The sequence below is a fragment of the Macaca mulatta genome, chromosome 3 (assembly GCF_049350105.2).
Source record: "Macaca mulatta isolate MMU2019108-1 chromosome 3, T2T-MMU8v2.0, whole genome shotgun sequence".
Classification (NCBI taxonomy): domain Eukaryota; kingdom Metazoa; phylum Chordata; class Mammalia; order Primates; family Cercopithecidae; genus Macaca; species Macaca mulatta.
This window is the reverse complement of record NC_133408.1, coordinates 21,477,309-21,495,362: the sequence shown is the minus strand read 5'-3', so window position 1 is coordinate 21,495,362 and position 18,054 is coordinate 21,477,309. Positions and strand designations below refer to the sequence as shown.

At 39.9% G+C, this 18,054-nt stretch overlaps 1 protein-coding gene across 12 annotated transcripts in view; it reads right to left on the bottom strand.

Annotated features, from left to right (window-relative positions):
* The window catches only part of APP (amyloid beta precursor protein), a 286,555-nt gene that overhangs the window by 117,556 nt on the left and 150,945 nt on the right, over nt 1-18,054 (bottom strand). The gene's annotated exons all lie outside the window — the stretch shown is intronic.

The window sequence follows — 18,054 nt, the reverse complement described above, 5'->3', positions numbered from 1 at the left end:
ATAACGTATGGAGAAGACGTATGTGAGGCTGGAAGAACAGGACTGACAGCGTGCCTTTGTTACTTCTGAATCTCTAAAAGCCAGCTACCTTGTCCATGTCAGCAGGTTCTCAACTGCTGACATGGAGGGGGAGCAGACAGGCCTTCTCTTAACATGCAACCCCTCTCCTGGTGAAAAAGAGCTTCTCGTTATAATTCCCCCAATTGTCAGCAACCCTGATTCCCCATCACCTCCCGCTTTCCAACACTTTCCCTCAGGGATATAATGAGAATCTCAACTTCCCACAGCAGTAAAGCTGATTTCAGAAGGGACTGGGAAAGGAACAGATAACGTATCCTCTATCACTCATAATTATATTCCTACTCTACTGTGGGGAAAGGGAATACAACTGCTTGTTTTCTCTGACCTTTTTGCTAACCCTTTATTATTCCACAACAATTTTCCATGTGGTAGAAAAGAGAATCTTAGCCTACTCTGGGAGAAGCTGGGACTGCGGGGAGGGTCAGCACCAGGGAAGTATGATGCTAATGCTTTTACACAAAGTATGAATAGGCACACAAAAAATGGCCAGTGCGTCTCAGAAGTGAACATGGAGAAGCAGCAGCACAGACTTAGGTTAAAGCTGTGTTAAGGGATTAACGTCAACTTCATAGACGTGATACTGTACTGAGTGAAGACTATACAGGGTCTCTTTGTATTAATTCTTTTGGTTTTTTTTTTGAGACGGAGTCTCGCTCTGTTGCCCAGGCTTCAGGGCAGTGGCACTATCTCCGCTCACTGCAAGCTCCACCTCCCGGGTTCATGCCATTCTCCTGCCTCAGCCTCCTGAGTAGCTGGGACTATAGGCGACCGCCACCACGCCCGGCTAATTTTGTTATATTTTTAGTAGAGACGGGGTTTCACGGTGTTAGCCAGGATGGTCTCGATCTCCTGATCTCATGATCGCCTGCCTTGGCCTCCCAAAGTGCTGGGATTACAGGTGTGAGCCACTGTGCCCAGCCTGTATTAATTCTTACAACTGCATGGGAATCTACAATTGTCTCACAGAAAATATTTTTTAATTTTTTTTCTTTTTTATTATACTTTAAGTTCTAGGGTACACATGCACAACGTGCAGGTTTGTTACATATGTATACCTGCGCCATGTTGTTTGCTGCGCCCATCAACTCATCATTTACATTGGGTATTTCTCCTAATGTTATCCCTCCCCCAGCCCCCAACTCCCTGATAGGCTGTGGTGTGTGATGTTCCCCACCCTGTGTCCAAGTGATCTCATTGTTCAATTCCCACCTACGAGTGAGAATATGCGGTGTCTGGTTTTCTGTCCTTGTGATAGTTTGCTGAGAATGATGGTTTCCAGCTTCATCCATGTCCCTGCAAAGGACATGAATTCATCCTTTTTTATGGCTGCACAGTATTCCATGGTGTATATGTGCCACATTTTCTTAATCCAGTCTATCATTGATGGACATTTGGTTTGGTGTCAAGTCTTCGCTACTGAAAAGATTTTAAAAAGCCCACATTAAAAAAATAATATAGGAAGCCGGGCATGGTGGCTCACGCCTATAATCCCAGCACTTTGGGAGGTCGAGGCGGGTGGATCACCTGAGGTCAGGAGTTCAAGACCAACGTGTCCAACCTGGTGAAACCCTGTCTCTACTAAAAATACAAAAATTAGCTGGGCGTGGTGGCGTGCACATGTAATCTCAGCTACTCGGGAGGCCGAGGCACTGGAATCACTCGAACCTGAGTGTAGGTTGCAGTGAGCCAAAATAGCGCCACTGCACTCCACCGTGGGCGACAGAGTGAGACTCAGTCTCAAAAAAAGAAAAACACAAATAATAATAATGTAGGAATACTGATTTTTCAGTTTGCCTAAGAATTCTAACCTTGTCTCTTTCCTTGACTCACAGATTGAAGGATTTGGAAATAATCAGGTTGAGAAAATTTCCTTTACATCCCTCTCTAGCAATGGGGTATTAATGAGAGATCTAACCAATCAAGATGCTCACCAACTAGAAGAGTTTTAGAGCACTGAGACCTGAAACACATCTTCAATAAGCCGCATCTAGTTTCACAGAAGATAAAAATATCTCGAGAGAGTTCAAATGCTTATGTTTACATTTTCTATTTTTCTCAAGAGCATAATTTCTTCCTTCCTAATCTACAGAAACTTCTAAAAACATCAGCAAAAAACCTGTTTCACATTAATTACTATTATCACTCAGTAGAAATATATACATCAGTCACTAAATGTAGAGGATGCAAAATTAGACCTTATGTAACTAAACCCAAATAGGATTCCTGTGAAAATTAAAACCGTATCTTCAAAATGTATACCATATATAATTATTATGCCAATTAAAAATAAAGTTGAAAAGAAAAACAAATTTAAGGAAAAACAAAAACCTCTTCATCTGCCTTATCTTTATTCTCTTCTCAAAATGTAAAATACTAAGAAAACTAACATTTTGAAATCATTTTTGAAATCAAACTTATTTTTTGATTTCCAATCTACCTTTCTGTTCAAAGTAAATATCAGATAATAATGGAGAAAATTTGTTCAGAAAAATAAAAGCAAGAATATTTCTTAAAGAGAAATGTTAGATAGAAACATAGGCAAAGACTTATATGGATATCTAACGAACCACAATCCTTTATTCATGTTGAATTTCTTAAACTTTCAGGATCACAAATAGCTTTTCTGATATTCACTTAGCTGAATTCTACTAGCAAGGAAGCATTATGCCTTCTTTTATAAAAACTCTACTCATTCTTCAAGACAAAATGGCATTTAATACACTGAAATGCTGGTGTATATGAAACACAAAGTAAAGTTATCTGCTCCTAATCAAACTCTATGCATTTTATCTTTGTAAGGTAGGCCCTTGCTGAGATTTGTGCTGGTGTCAACACTATATTCCATTTTCTAAAAATCAATATAATACAAAATAACACAGAACTAAGCCGGAGCTCCCTGGATTATATAAAATGATTATGAAATTCACTGTTTAAAAAATAATGCTCAATCACAAAAAATTAGTTCTGAATAGGTATTTCAAATTGGACTGAAATTGTGGACAACCAAGGTTAGAAAGCTAATTTTACATGTTTTAAGAAATTTAGAATGAACACAGTTGTGAAACTGGCAACCAGTATGGGGAGAAAATCTCCACTTTTCAAATGTACGATAATTACAATGCCTTCTTACGAAGCAAAGTTAACACATTAGCAAATAATTTGTTTTTTTTTTTTTTTTTTGAGACAGAGTTTCGCACTTGTTGCCCAGGCTGGAGTGCAATGGCGCGATCTCGGCTCACTGCAACCTCCGGCCCTCAGGTTCAAACGATTCTCCTGCCTCAGCCTCCCGAGTAGCTGGGATTACAGGCATGCACCACCACACCTGGCTAATTTTGTATTTTTAGTAGAGACGGGGTGTCTCCATGTTGGTCACGCTGGTCTTGAACTCCCGACCCTCAGGTGATCCACCTGCCTCAGCCTCCCAAAGTTCTGGAATTACAGGTGTCAGTCACCGCTCCCGGCCTAAATAAGTTGTTTTTAATAAACCAGTCAAGATATATTTTAGAATAAAGTAAAGCTGGTTATTATTATTTCGTTTTTAATCATTGAATTTCAAGTATTCTCAGCCTACTGGAATGTATGTGAAATAAAACTATATTACATGTAATGTATACATTTTAAATTTACAAATTTTGGGAAAGCGGCCACAATCAAATTAGAGTTATTCAGAGAGAACTATATTTTCTGAAGTTTTTTAAAAAGGCAACATTTTAGAGCATTATTTTCTCCATATTCTACAAGAATATCTACTTAAACTTCGCATAATAAAAATATTTCTCCTTTCTGAGAGAAATTCTATATCTTGAACTCTTTTTGTCCAATTTTAAGTAGAGTAAAAAGGGCAAATGTAAGGCAAATATAATTTATTTATGTAATAAGTTACTTCCTTAATGTAACAGTGGAATAAAATGAAAACAAGGACATAAGTATTAAAATCCACTAAGTATACAGAACTTCAATATTTCAAATAAACTTTATAATTTATAAATATAATTTATATATTATATACAATATACAATTTACATATTTATATAAATGTTTATATAATTAACACATATGTCTGTCTAATCACTTAATCCATTAACAATGAAAAAGGCTGAGCTCAATGTAGTTTATAACAACTTTACTTTTTTAGCCTAAGTTACTGCTGCAATTCTAAGTATTACTATACGGTGACATTTAATGAGCCTGTTATTAAAATCAAACGTGTATTTTGTTGAAAAATAAGTAGACAATATTTGCATTTGATTCTATTGAAAAATTTTTAAAAGTCAACACACTAGAAAACTGGTTATTTTTTAAGAACATGTTTTTCCCAATTCTGGAACCATGGACTTTCAATAGAAAAGAACATTTATCGTGTTCTTGTACATAGTAGCAAGCAGTCATCAAAAAACATGTTTAGAAAATTACTCTAATAAGGCAATAAATTATCAAATATTTATGACCTAGTAATCATATTTTACTAAATAGAAGCATGTGAAATTAGGCAAGCAAGCTTGAACTGAAGTCTTATGACAAATCTCACTTAAGCTCCAAATATGGATTGAAATACAAACAAAGATGATGCAAACAGCTGTGCATGTTAATGAAAGCACTGCTTCAGTACAAGATGATGGGTGTTAATTTGTCACGGAAGTCTCTAGAAGATATCCGCAGTTGGCTAGCCTTTTTACTGAATTGCGTTAATTCTCTAAGGCTAGCCAATACATCTGTCATTCTAATTATACCTGACCTAATTCTCATCTCTCCATGATGAAAGATTGTTTATAAAGTGCCACCTGAAGGAGGGAGATTTACTTGTAAAGTATTTAGACTAATCAGGACTCCTGTGACAGTGTTAAGGAACATTCATAAAAGGGTACCACTATGGTTTTTCCTCAATCTTTGTTTCCTGTTTGTTATGGGAATAAACTTGCTCTTCGCTGAGCTGCATGGTTAGTGTGCAACACACTACTAACAAGAAGCTCAAAACTCGGGATATCATGTCCTGTATTGGAAAAAAAGGGGGAAGTTCTTTTTCTTGCTGAATAAGAGACAGGAGTATGCTGGGAAACTGGCACTGTCTAGAAAAACAAATAGAACACTCTTGAGTTATAGTGTATGCCAATTGCCATGGTATAAATACTCCCACCATTGGTATTTCAAGCTACTAATGGCTATGGCTTACAAAATTCCTCTATACTGTAATAATTAGCTTTTATAGGATAGCAGGAGTTGACTACACTACCATGTTAATGACAGGAAATAGGGGCACAAGTGAAAACATGCAGGGAAACTGTAAGAGTTTTTCAATCTCCTTGGTCTTGAGTTGTGAATTTGAGGAAAGAAAAGCTCAGTAGGTAGATGTCTCAGGATTCACTCACACTTGTTGGTATCTGTAATATACCAAGAACAATAACACCAAAGGTAAGAATGGTTTTCCTTTTCAGTTTCTTATTTTCTGTCTCAATGCCGCAAATCGCACCATATGGAAGGCAGGAGACACTACTAGAGTCTACTACTCAAAATAGATCTGTGCACCAGCAGAGTCAACACCACCTGGGACTCAGGCCCCCATGCAGACTCACAACGATTGTTTTCCAAGGGCCTCGGGTAACTCAAATGGATATCTCAGTTTGAGAAGCAACATGATTGACCTTATCTTTTAAATGCAATAGATATGTCAAAATGTGAGACACAAGATTTAATCATTTTCCAAAAGAACCACTGGGGAAGAATTAGTAAAAGTTGCATATGTTTTGGCTTATTAAAAGAAGCACACATATATTTGGTAAAAGACAGATACAACATAAATTAGTAGTCTTAAGATTCAAATATACATCTCAACAACTTAATTCGAACAGATTGAACAGATTGTCTATACAAATTTATTTTACTCTGAAGTTCTGTCCTATCTCAAGCAATATTAAAACAGCTTCAATACCTCTGCCTTAGATCCAGTACCAAGATCATAATTCTCTTACTCATATTAAGACTATGAAAATACCAGACTTCTCAGAAAGCTGAATCCAAGTAGTATCATTCCTATAATATCTCAGAACATAAGAAATATCAAATTTTTTATTTTTACTTGTAAAAATAATGAAGAAAGCCAAGATCAATTCAAGGGCTTAGAATATACTTCTTTTTTTTTTTTTTTGAGACGAGTCTCGTTCTGTCACCCAGGCTGGAGAGCAATGGAGTGAACTCGCCTCACTACAACCTCCACCTCCGGGGTTCAAGCGATTCTCCTGCTTCAGCCTCCCAAGTAGCTGGGACTACAGGTGCGTGCCACCACGCCAGGTTGGCCAGGCTGGTCTTGAACTCCTGACCTCAGGTGATCCACCCGCCTCGGCCTCCCAAAGGGATTACAGCATGAGCCACCGTGCCCGGCCAGAACATACTTCCTTATACCACTTCTCTGTAAAGAAAGAAATAGATGGTATTTCTGTTCCGGTTAAAAAAAAAAAAAAAAAAAAAGAGGCCAGGAGTGGTGGCTCACGAGGTCAGAAGACTGAGACCATCCTGGCTAACATGGTGAAATCCTGTCTCTAACAAAAATACAAAAATACCAAAAATTAGCCGTGCGTGGTGGCGGGCGCCTGTAGTCCCAGCTACTCGGGAGGCTGAGGCAGGAGAATGGCGTGAACCCGGGAGGTGGAGCTTGCAGTGAGCCGAGATAGCACCACTGCGCTCCAGCCTGGGCGACAGAGCCAGACTCTGTCTCAAAAAACCAGAAAAATAAAAAACCAAAAAAAAAAAAAAAAAAAAACAAAACCAAAGGGGGAAAAAAAAGAAAGAAAGAAGGCCTCTAGATGTAGGTCATGTGTTAGAAGGATGGTCCTGCTGTTTTATGACCTTCTCTGGGGAAGACTGAGCATGTCCACCTCTCCATGTTAACTGGCTTCTTGTCACAATCCCTAGCAGGCAAAGAACCCAGACTCCAGCTGGGAACAGCAGTGTCCCTGGTTACAGCACAGATGCCAATCACCATTTGCTATTTTGTAACAGTGGACAAGGGGAGAGTGAATTCCTTTTGAACCAAAAAAAAAGAAAAAAAAAAACTAGGAAGGCGGTTTACCTCCCTATCTCACTGTCTACATGGTAAATATGCATACGCAATGTTTCAAGTCAACATTTTATGTTGTTTTTCTGTGTCTAAATAAAGCTACTAGACTACATGACACATTTTATCAAATACTTGTTTTTACCTTACTAAATGTGTATTTATCATATTTGCTTTGGCATATTTTTGTTTATTTTACTTGTTCTTGTACAATAAAAAATGTTCACTGGTTATCTATAATGTGCAAAGCAGTGATATAGAAGTTAGAGCTGACATTAAAATGAGACCAGCCAGGCTTGGTGGCTCATGCCTGTAATCCCAGCACTTTGGGAGGCTGAGATGGACGGATGGCTTGAGGTCAGGAGTTCAAGATCAGCCTGGCCAACATGGTGAAACCCTGTCTCTACTAAAACTATTAAAAAAAAAATTAGCCAGGCGCAGTTGGCAGGTGCCTGTAATCCCAGCTACTCCAGAGGCTGAGGCAGGAGAATCGCTTGAACCTGGGCAGCAGAGGTTGCTGTGAGCCAAGACTGTGTCATTGCACTCCAGTCTGGGTGACAGAGTGAGACTCCATATCAAAGAAAAAAAAACACAAAACAACAACAAAAACACACAAAACTTAGCTGGTCTCGGTGAGACACGCCTATAATCCCAGCTACTCGGGGGACAGAGGCAGGAGAACCGTTTGAACCCTGGAGGCGGAGATTGCAGTGGGCTGAGTTCATGTCACTGCACTCCAGCCTGGGCCACAGAGCGAGACTCCGTCTGTGGGGAGGGAGGGGGAGATGAGACATAGTATTGCACGGGTGTTTCTCCATTCACTTTTTTACCTTTATTTATTTATTTTTGAGACGGCATCTCACTCTGTCTGCCCAGGCTGGAGTGTAGTGGCACGATCTCGGCTCACTGCAACCTCCACCTCCCGGGTTCAAGTGATTTTTTTTTGCCTCAGCCTCCCGAGTAGCTGGGATTATAGGCACCCACCGTCATGCCCAGCTAATTTTTATATTTTTAGTAGAGACGGGGTTTCACCGTGTTGGCCAGGTTGGTCTCAAACTCCTGACCTCAAGTGATCCGCCTACCTCAGCCTCCCAAAGTGCTGGGGTTACAGGCGTGAGCCACCGTGCCCGGCCTTCTGTTCACATATTTAAAGCCGCTCATCACTGCAGATCTCAACACCATAGCCCAGTGTTTTGCAAGCAGAGAGAGTCTATCCGCTACTCCCTCCCAGGGGACATTTTTGATTGTCACAACTTGGGGGTGCTACTGGCATTGAGTAGAGGCTAGTGATGCAGCTAAACATCCTACAATGCACAGAACAATCATCCGCAACAATTATCTGGCCCAAAATACCAATGGTACTGAGGTCCAGAAACCCTGCCATAGCCCAAGCAAACACCAGAAGGATTCGTGATGCGTTTTAGTAATTTTGCCCATCAATACTACTGGGCAGCAGTCACTAGCACTTCAGAAATCCGGGTAACAAATGCTAGTAAATTTCCAGAACAGATGCAATCATAGGAATTGGCAAGCAAGACCTTTCTTTGCTCCTATCATGAAACATCAAGAACCTAAAGTCACGTGCAAGCAATATAAAATTGCCATCCACATTCTGTGATACATGCATATTCTGTCTAGAAATTATACCCCGTAAGAACATATAAAAATTTAAGAAAAAGGCAATCCTACCCTCACAGTTAAAACATCTGAATAGTCTTACCATTATTATCAACTAAATACAGCGTAACTTTAACGTTTCTTCTGCCTTAACCTTTTTTTTTTTTTTTTTGACAGGGTCTCATTGTCACCCAAGCTGGAGTGTGATGGTGTGATCACGGCTCACTGCAGGCTTGACCTCACCTGGGCTCCTGCGATCCTCCCACCTCAGCCTCCCGAGTAGCTGGGACTATAAGTCTGTGACACCACAGCCAGCACAACAATTTTTTTTTTTTTTTGTCTCCCTATGGTGCCCAGGCTGCTCGCAAACCCCTGGGCTCAAGCGATCATCCTGCCTCAGCTGCCCAAAGTGCTGGGATAACAGCTGTGAGATACCACGCCTGGCCTTTAAACATTTTTTTTACACTGTAGAAGTCTCTTGATGTTCACAATTTGGGCTGCTGTCTTGAAAACTAAGGGGTTCCCTTGAGCATCATTTTTATATGCGATTCATTCATTCTTGCCTCCCCTTGACTTTTTACTCTTCTAACAGAATCACAAAAAGTCAGGCACATTGGAAGAGGTAGTTGGAAACCAAAGATGAATTTTCAGGAGGGCAAAATGGTTCAAGGCTAAGAGAAGCAGATGGTTAGGCTGTATTCCACTCTGCTTTTGGAAACTCATTTTTCTACAAGGGAACTAAAGACTTCCATTCAAATCCACAGCTTTGTTACCTGCTCAAGGAATCTGACACTACTTAATCAGACGTATGGCTTAGCTAAAAACCTGTGCCCAATTGGGTGTGGTGGCTCACGCCTGTAACCCGAGCACTTTGGGAAGCCGGGGCGGGTGAAATCACCTGAGGTCAGGAGTTCCAGACCGGTCTGGCCAACATGGTGAAACCCGTCTCTACCAAAAATACAAAAATTAGCCAGGTGTGGTTGCATGCACCTGTAGTCCCAGCTACTTGGGAGGCTGAGGCAGGAGAATTGAGAACTGCTTGCACCCGGGAGATGGAGGTTGCAAGATCGTGCCACTGCACCCCAGCCTTGGTGACTGAGTGAGACTCCATGTCAACAAAACAAAACAAAACAAAACCGAAAAAAAGGTGTACCCAGCTGGGTGCAGTGGCTCACGTCTGTAATGCCAGCACTTTAGGAGGCCAAGGTGGGTGGATCACCTGAGGTCAGGAGTTCAGGACCAGCCTGGCCAACATGTTTCACTGAAAATACAAAAGTTAGCCAGGCATGGTGGTGCACGCCTGTAATCCCAGCTACTCAGGAGGCTTAGACAGGAGACTCGCTTGAACACGGGAGGCAGAGGCTGCAGTGAGCCGAGATCATGCCATTGTACCCCAGCCTGGGCGACAAGCAAAAACTCCATCTCCAAAACAAAACAAAACAAAACAAAACAAAAACAAAACAAAAAAAGTGTGCCCGTGAAAACGTATGCATGTTTAAATGAACCTGAACCTCTGAGTTGCTGGATTTCTTCTTTTAGGTTTGGTTTTTTTTTCTCTTAATTGCAAATTCTTGAGTTGAGTACAGTTGTTGTGCCTGAGGCATCTGCACATTGTTTTTTTTTTTTAAGCAACCGATTGGGGAAAAACATAAGAAAGACTATTATTCTTTAAAAATCTAGTTTCTAGCCTTTAATTAAATTGGACTACAATTTTATTTTTAATAAATCTAGATATAATTGTATTAAAATACCTTCTACTGATTACTTCTGTTATTCTATTTTTTACTTTTTTTTAATTGGTAAAGCCAGGTTCTCACTATGTTGCCCAGGCTGGTGTCAAATGCGTATCTTTGTGAATATAGTAAACCACTGAATTCTCTCTCACACACACTTCTATATGGCTCTATTCCCTAGTCTCATCACACTTTAAGCAACCTGATTATCTGAGTGGGCTTTCTAGATTGAGACCATTAAACTACATGGAAAGATGCTTGTCAACGTCCTGCTTCACTCTGCCTCTATCAAAGTGTGTATCAAACACCTCGGAATCAATGGCTGCCGTGACATGGGGCACAAAATAACAGGCTGTTACCTGTCACATTTATGGCCAGTGCTGACACTGGTTCTCTTGACATCACTAGCAAGCATGCTACAGCCTGGGCCAGGAGTAGAAGTGCATCCTCTCTATCTTCAAAATACAAACGTAAAGGCCTGATGCTTGCTGTAAAAGGAGGAGCCATTACCCTTTTGCCCTGCTCCCAAATACTCCCTGGAACTTTAATTTCATTTTTGTACAGCATGCTGCTACTGAGGCCTCCAGCTGAAGTATGTGAGTTCATGTTCGGGTTCACAGCAAGTCAAGCTCACAGTTTACCCGGAACTTTGTGGAGAGTTAAATGTGAATCATAAGTAAAAATCCCATTAGTGAATTATAGGATACCTTGTAAGTGTCATGTCCATTACAAACAGGTAACAACAGAGGCGTGAGAAGTAAGCTAAGCTTTGTTTCTTCTCCCCTTGAGATCAATACAAGTCACTATGATTTACTTCAAGTATGTATTGCATTCATTCTATTTGGTGCTCTATCACCCAGTAAATCCCTATTCTTCCTTTATAATTACTGATATGCCAAATTCTCTGCAATGTAGTAGGTGAAAACTTTTGTTCCAGACTGAGCACTTTCTCTTCTCCATGCTGCCAAAATTCCATCCTAGGCAGGCCTGAAAGACTCATCCCTATGCAGATATGGCTAGAAGCAACCTGAGCAAGCCACTTTGTTCCCATCTCTGTGCCCCCAGCAACCAATGCCATGTCTGGTGCCTAGAAGTGCCTTGTGGATATTGTTGAAATGTATAGCAGTAAATTAAACGATACTTCTCCCAGATTAATGGTCACCAGAAGGAGAAGAAAAATAATTGAATTCTGCCAAGGTCAATCACTTAGCCCAATACAAGCAATACTGAGATCAAACCTTTTAGCTTTTATCATCACATGAGATGGTTAAAGAGTCATCTGTATCAGTGTCTCTATCTGTCCACTTAATAGAAGAACTCCCACAAGGTTTAAAACACCTGCAAGAAATAAAACTCTACCTTGAAACGTGGTGGCATCTAATACTATCTCATTCAATTTTCAGCTGGACTTAAAATTTAACTGCAGATATTTCAATATACAGTACATATTCACAAAAAAACATTTTAAGCAAGAAATTGTTTCTTTTAATTATAACATAATGTTCTCTGTAAATATCAGTTTTATTATACTAATAGATATGGATAGGTTGCATTTATGCCTTTTATAATTAAAAGTCAACCTGTTGGTTTACCTTCAACATTCCTGATTAGTAGTAAACATTAGTTTGCTAATGTTTCAAATGCCAATGGAGGATCGGAATGATGATTATAACCATAACTAAGAGAGCAACTAAGGTTAATTGAGCAGTTACTGTATACCAGGAACTATGCAAAGTGTTACCTAAAAATTAATTAATTTAGTCCTCACAAAATAGTTAAATATTGGATAGGTCTTATTAATCCCTATTTTACAAAGAGAAGCAATGAGGATTCAAGGTTATTTGATTTATACAAATTTACACGGTTAGTAGCTTGTAGAGCAAAGATTTGAATCTGGACAGCTTGAGCTGTAAATGAAAGTGAACACCTACTGGGCACGACGGTAAGTGTTTAACATAGGTTACCTAAAGTCATTCTCACAAGAAACATGCAAGATAACATTACCATCTATACTACACACATAAAAAACAGGTTATTTAACTCGTCCAAGGTCATAAAAATTCTCTCAAACACTATACTAGTCTGTCTCTAACCAAAAACAACAACAACAACAAAAAACCAAACAAACAAAAAAGAAACCTACCTCAAAAGAAATTAATTTGATACGGCAGTATGTGAAATAGAAAGAACTTCGCAGTCACCATCTTATGGTGAGAATCAGGGGTTAGCAAATGCTTACTGAAAAGGCCAGATAGTAAATGTTTTCAGTTCTGCAGGCAACACAATCTCTTTTGCAACCCTCAACTCTACTTCCAAAGCATGAAAACATCCATAGACAATACGTAAACAAATGGGATTGACTGTGTCCTAATACAATTTTTGTGCAGAAAACAGGAATCAGGCTATTTTTGGTCCCAATTTGTTGACCTTTGATCATTACTCTTATTTGTGGGCCCCGATCACTTTTTTTTTTTTTTTGAGACGGAGACTTGCTCATTGTCGCCAGGCAGTGGCGTGATCTTAGCTCACTGCAATCTCCGCACACTGGGTCCAAATGATTCTCCTGCCTTGGCCTCCTGAGTAGTTGGGATTACAGGCATGTGCCACCATGCCTAGCTAATTTTTTTGTAGTTTTAGTGGAGATGGGCTTTCACCATGCTGGCCAAGCTGGTCTCTAACTCCTGACCTCAGGTGATCTGCCCACCTCAGCCTTCCAAAGTGCTGGGATTATAGGCGTGAGCCACAGCACCAGCCTAATCACTTTAATTTAAGTAAAAATTCTAAAAGTTCAGAAATGCACAGTGTAAAATAATAGATGAATATATGCTTATATCAAAGGAATATGCATTTACAAGGGAACTCAGGTTGAAATGAATTTGTGTGTATTTATAAAGAAAATAAAAAGTGTAATTTTGATATGAGTGTAGCAGAAATATCCTGGCCTATCCGGGTCCAAATTCTGATTTCATCACTTAACCAGTTACGTGACCCAGGGCAACTTATTTTATTTTTTCCTTTTCTTGAGACAGAGTCTTGCTCTGTCACCCAGGCTGGAGTGCAGTGGCATGATCTCGGCTCACTGCAACCCCTGCCTCCCAGGTTCAAGTGATTCTCCCGCCTCAGCCTGCCGAGTAGCTAGGATCACAGGTGCATGTCAACATGCCCAGCTAATTTTTTGTATTTTTAGTACAGATGGGGTTTCACCGTGTTAGCCAGGATGGTCTTGATCTCCTGACCTCGTGATCCACCTGCTTCTGCCTCCCAAAGTGCTGGGATTACAGGCGTGAGCCACCCACGCCCGGCCTGGGGCAATTAAAAAAATTTTTTTTCTTGGCCTTAGAGATCTCGGCTTTAAATGGGGAAGTAAAATTTTCACCACACAGCATAGTTACAAGGTTTAAAGACAGAATCACTGCTTTGTAGCACAGGGGGCCTGTTCTCTCGGCTACTCGGGAGGCTGACGCTTGAACCCAGGAGTTTGAATCCAGCCTTGGCAACATAGCAAGACGCCGTGTCAAAAAAGAAAAAAAAGAAAAAAAAGAAAGGGCAAGAGGAATGGTGAGTCTGAAAATCTATATCTGCAACAAAGGGTTCCAAAATCTGCTCGTCTCCCGGGAGGTAAAATGCTGTCTGCTCTGCCCCCGTGATGCCTTTCACACTAGCAAAGAGCCTAGCCATCAGCAGGGGTACAATGAATATTTGCTGAATAAGTGAACATAAGGAAAAAATGACCAGTTCCTCTGGACAGGCACAATTGGCTAGATTAAATAAAAGACTGTGCCATTTAGTACAATATCCATATTCAATCAGAGTTTAGAATTTATGCCTCAATCAAGACTACCCTGGTAACTTGGGTTTCTGAAGTACAATCCTTCTCAAAGAACAGAAAGTTAGGAGCAAGTGTCTAAATATACCACTGTTTTACTCAAATCGCTAATGGCTTATTCCATTAGACCAATAACCAACACTATCCAAGTTTTTCTTTTTTTAACAACCAAAGATGACAACGAACCCCCCGAACTGGATAGATCTTGCAATCGTGTGCTCACTTTTATTTTATTTTTATTTTTTTGAGACAGGCTCCCACTCTGTTGCCCAGGCTGGAGTGCAGCGGATGTGCTGACTTTTAAACAATACTTTTATTCTACTGGAATCAGTAACAGAGAGCAGACATCTTCTCATTTGGGTATCATCGATTCTAACACAAAATGGCAGAGAAGTTTATGACTATGCTGAAATGTCTTCTTTTTCTTCCCTCCATTTCTTTCACATTGTAATGGTTTTGAAACTATTGAGTTTTTTATGAAGCACATGAAGGACTGGTATCAGCAGCAATATGTTGGTAATGATGAAACAATTTTCTTAGAAAGGATGGCTGTAAATCACATTTTCTTCTGGGTACTGAAACACTAACACTGAAAACAAGATGGTAAGCCTCCCTGCACTATCTCATATTTGCAAGTCACTTCTCATTTTTATGTTGAACACAGAAGCAAGCTACTTATAATTAGAGTTTTAAGAAATGAGTCATCACCTATGGCATCGCCATTGCTCTCAATTAGGGAAGAACCACAAATCACCTTTTGTAACAATGAGGAGGAGGAAAAGGACTCTTTGCTGCTGATTCCTTTAATGTTACCCTCTAAAAACATCTACTTCTTTATTGGAATTAGCTACAAGTACAAAAAACTATCTCACATGGGCACAACAGACCATAACATGTTTCTGTTAGGCTGACTTTCCCAGGAAGACTTGCCTCAATTAGAGCTTTCGTTCAGGAGTTTGAGGTGGAATGAATGGACTTGCATTAAAGATTCTATTTCTGGGGCATTAACAGTTGGTACCTCTCAATGACCAGGTATCTTGCTTTCAGAAGGTTGCTTTTATTGCTCTTCTCGCCAACAACATTATTAACTTGTTATTTTTTAAGGGTCATTTCTTTTTTGCCTTTAGCCTGGAGTGTTTTTTTATGAAATTCTTTTAACTGCCTTCGTCTTTCTACAGGAAATAACACAACATCTACGTCCCTCTATGTTTCGACTTAATATCAAATAATGCTACCTGTAAAACTCAAGCAAAAAGAACTGGACTAATGCAGACGATAATGAGACCACTTTACCTCAAGAGAATTGTCTTGTTCTAGAACATGGGCCTAAGTTGATGTGGCATCCTCTCACTGTACTGCATAACTGATGTCACTCCTTGTTCACCTGTTACCTCAACAGTAGTAACAACGAAACAAAATCTCTTTATTGTCTACTGGAAAAACCTGCAGTGCACAGTAGGTTCTGAATATTTATTTGTTAATTAATCACCTGCAGTTAATGCCCATCCTTGCCAGCCTGGCACTGAAGGTCTCTATATTTTGGTCCCAACCTAAAAGACATCTGCTCCAGCTTAAACTGGACCAATCCTGTCTCTCGAATATGCCTTTCCAGGGCGCCATATTTGCTTTGCTATTCCTGACGACTCTACAGCAAAATCCATTGGTAGACACGCTACCCACCCACACTTTTGGCTCTAGTTCAAATGCCAGGCTCTCCATGGAACCTTCTCTGATCAGTCCAGAAGTTCCCTCTTCCTCTTGGAAGTAGGTTCTGTGTTCGTATTTCTTACAACACAGATGGCTTTGTATTTCTTTGACTTCTATTTCCTGTGAGATTTTAACATCCACCAGGGTCAGCTGGCCTATGTGTGCTCACCCATTCCAAGCAGCCAAGCGAAATGGCTTGTGCCAAGCAGGTGCTCCAAATCTAATATTCAGTAAATGGACGCTAACTGTTATATAAACAGCTAGCTTCATGGAGATCACACGGACTTCAGTCCCACTGCAGGATACTAGCTGCTGGAATTTGTATTCACACTTCATTTAGGTTTCAAGAAAAGAAGCCCTGAAAAGCTGTCCCTCCCTGCTACAGGCATCAGGCTAACAAGTTCATTTGACCAGATCTGCCACAGTTGGCCCTAACAGGTGTATGAAAAACATCCTGAGAAAGGATGTTTGAGTGTTTGAAAAATGGTGGTTCAAACAAAATGTGCATTTACTAGCACATTTACTTATGTGCTAAAATGAGTGAGAAACTGTCTGCCATTAAGTAGGGATTGGTAAAGTTAAACAATCCATCTTGCATTCTATGTTCTTTTTTTTAAAGAACATGTAAAACTTTCAATAAATTTCAAGCTAACCCTGTTTATTTCAGAATAGTCTCAATTTTAAAAGCTACAAGTTAAAGAAATGCAGAACCTCAAAAATACTGTGTTAACTGAAAGAAGTCGGACACAAAAGACCATATATTATATGATCCCACTTATAATAATGGTTCAAAAACTATAGAGACAGAAAGTGGATTCGTTGTTGCTTGGGGCTAGAGGTGAGTAGAGGGCTTCACTGGGAATGAGTATGTGTGATCTTACTGGAGTGATGAAAATGTTCTAAGATTAGATTATGGTGATAGCTGCACAGCTTGGCAAATTTCCTAAAGCCACTGATTTATATACTTAAAAACAAATGAATCTTATATGTAAATTACATCTTAATAAGGTTGTAAAAAATGCAACAAAGGGAAGAAAATACTACAGAGACAACTATGAATATAGCTGAGGCAGACAAAGTAGCCCATGTTAAGCTCCAATAGAACAATAAATCTGAAATCATTAAACTTTAGTAAAAAGTGAGAGAAAGCCACTTTTTGTAAATGCCGTAACATTTGTGGGTGAGCTTTGCAAGCATTTGCAATACATTAAAATTCAGTAAGTACATATTCAATCTAGCTCTAGAAGCATCTTTTACTATCTGCCAAGTAAATGGCAGATACAAAAGGCAGATACAAAAGGCAGAACTCTTTAAGGAACAAATGCATACTCTTTAAGGAACTCAGTCCAACAGTTTACTTGTTTCTGTAACATTTGGTCATTTAATATCAACTGAATGTTTGTTTTTATTTCATGGAGACAAGTAACGACTTTTAGTTCTTTTAGTTCACAATATTTGCAACACAAACAGTAATTCAATAGACAAAGTCTAAGACATTAATATTATATTTACCTCTTGAAGAAAGCACTGTCATACTCCCCAATAAAACAATGTAATCTCCACACAAATCACCTCGGTTAAATTTCATAGCATAAAATAATGTGATACTCTTTTTTTTTTTGAGACAGAATCTTGCTGTCACCCAGGCTGGAGTGCAGTGGCACGATCTCAGCTCACTGCAACCTCCACCTCCTGGGTTCAAGCAATTCTCCTGTCTCAGCCTCCCAAGTAGCTGGGATTACAGGTGCCTGCCACCATGCCCGGCTCATTTTTGCATTTTTAGTAGAGATGGGGTTTCACCATGTTGTCCAGGCTGGTCTCAACCTCCTGGTCTCAGGTGATCCGCCTGCCTCAGCCTCCCAAAGTCCTGGGATTACAGGTCTGAGGCACTGTGCCTGGCCCAAATCTCCTTTTTCAATGAAATATAATCACAACTACTCACTCGACTAAGAGTTATCAAAACTACAAGCCAGGCACTCTGTGCAATACTGAGTAAAATCAAGTCCTTACCCTCAAGGAGCTCATAGTCTAGGTGGTAACAG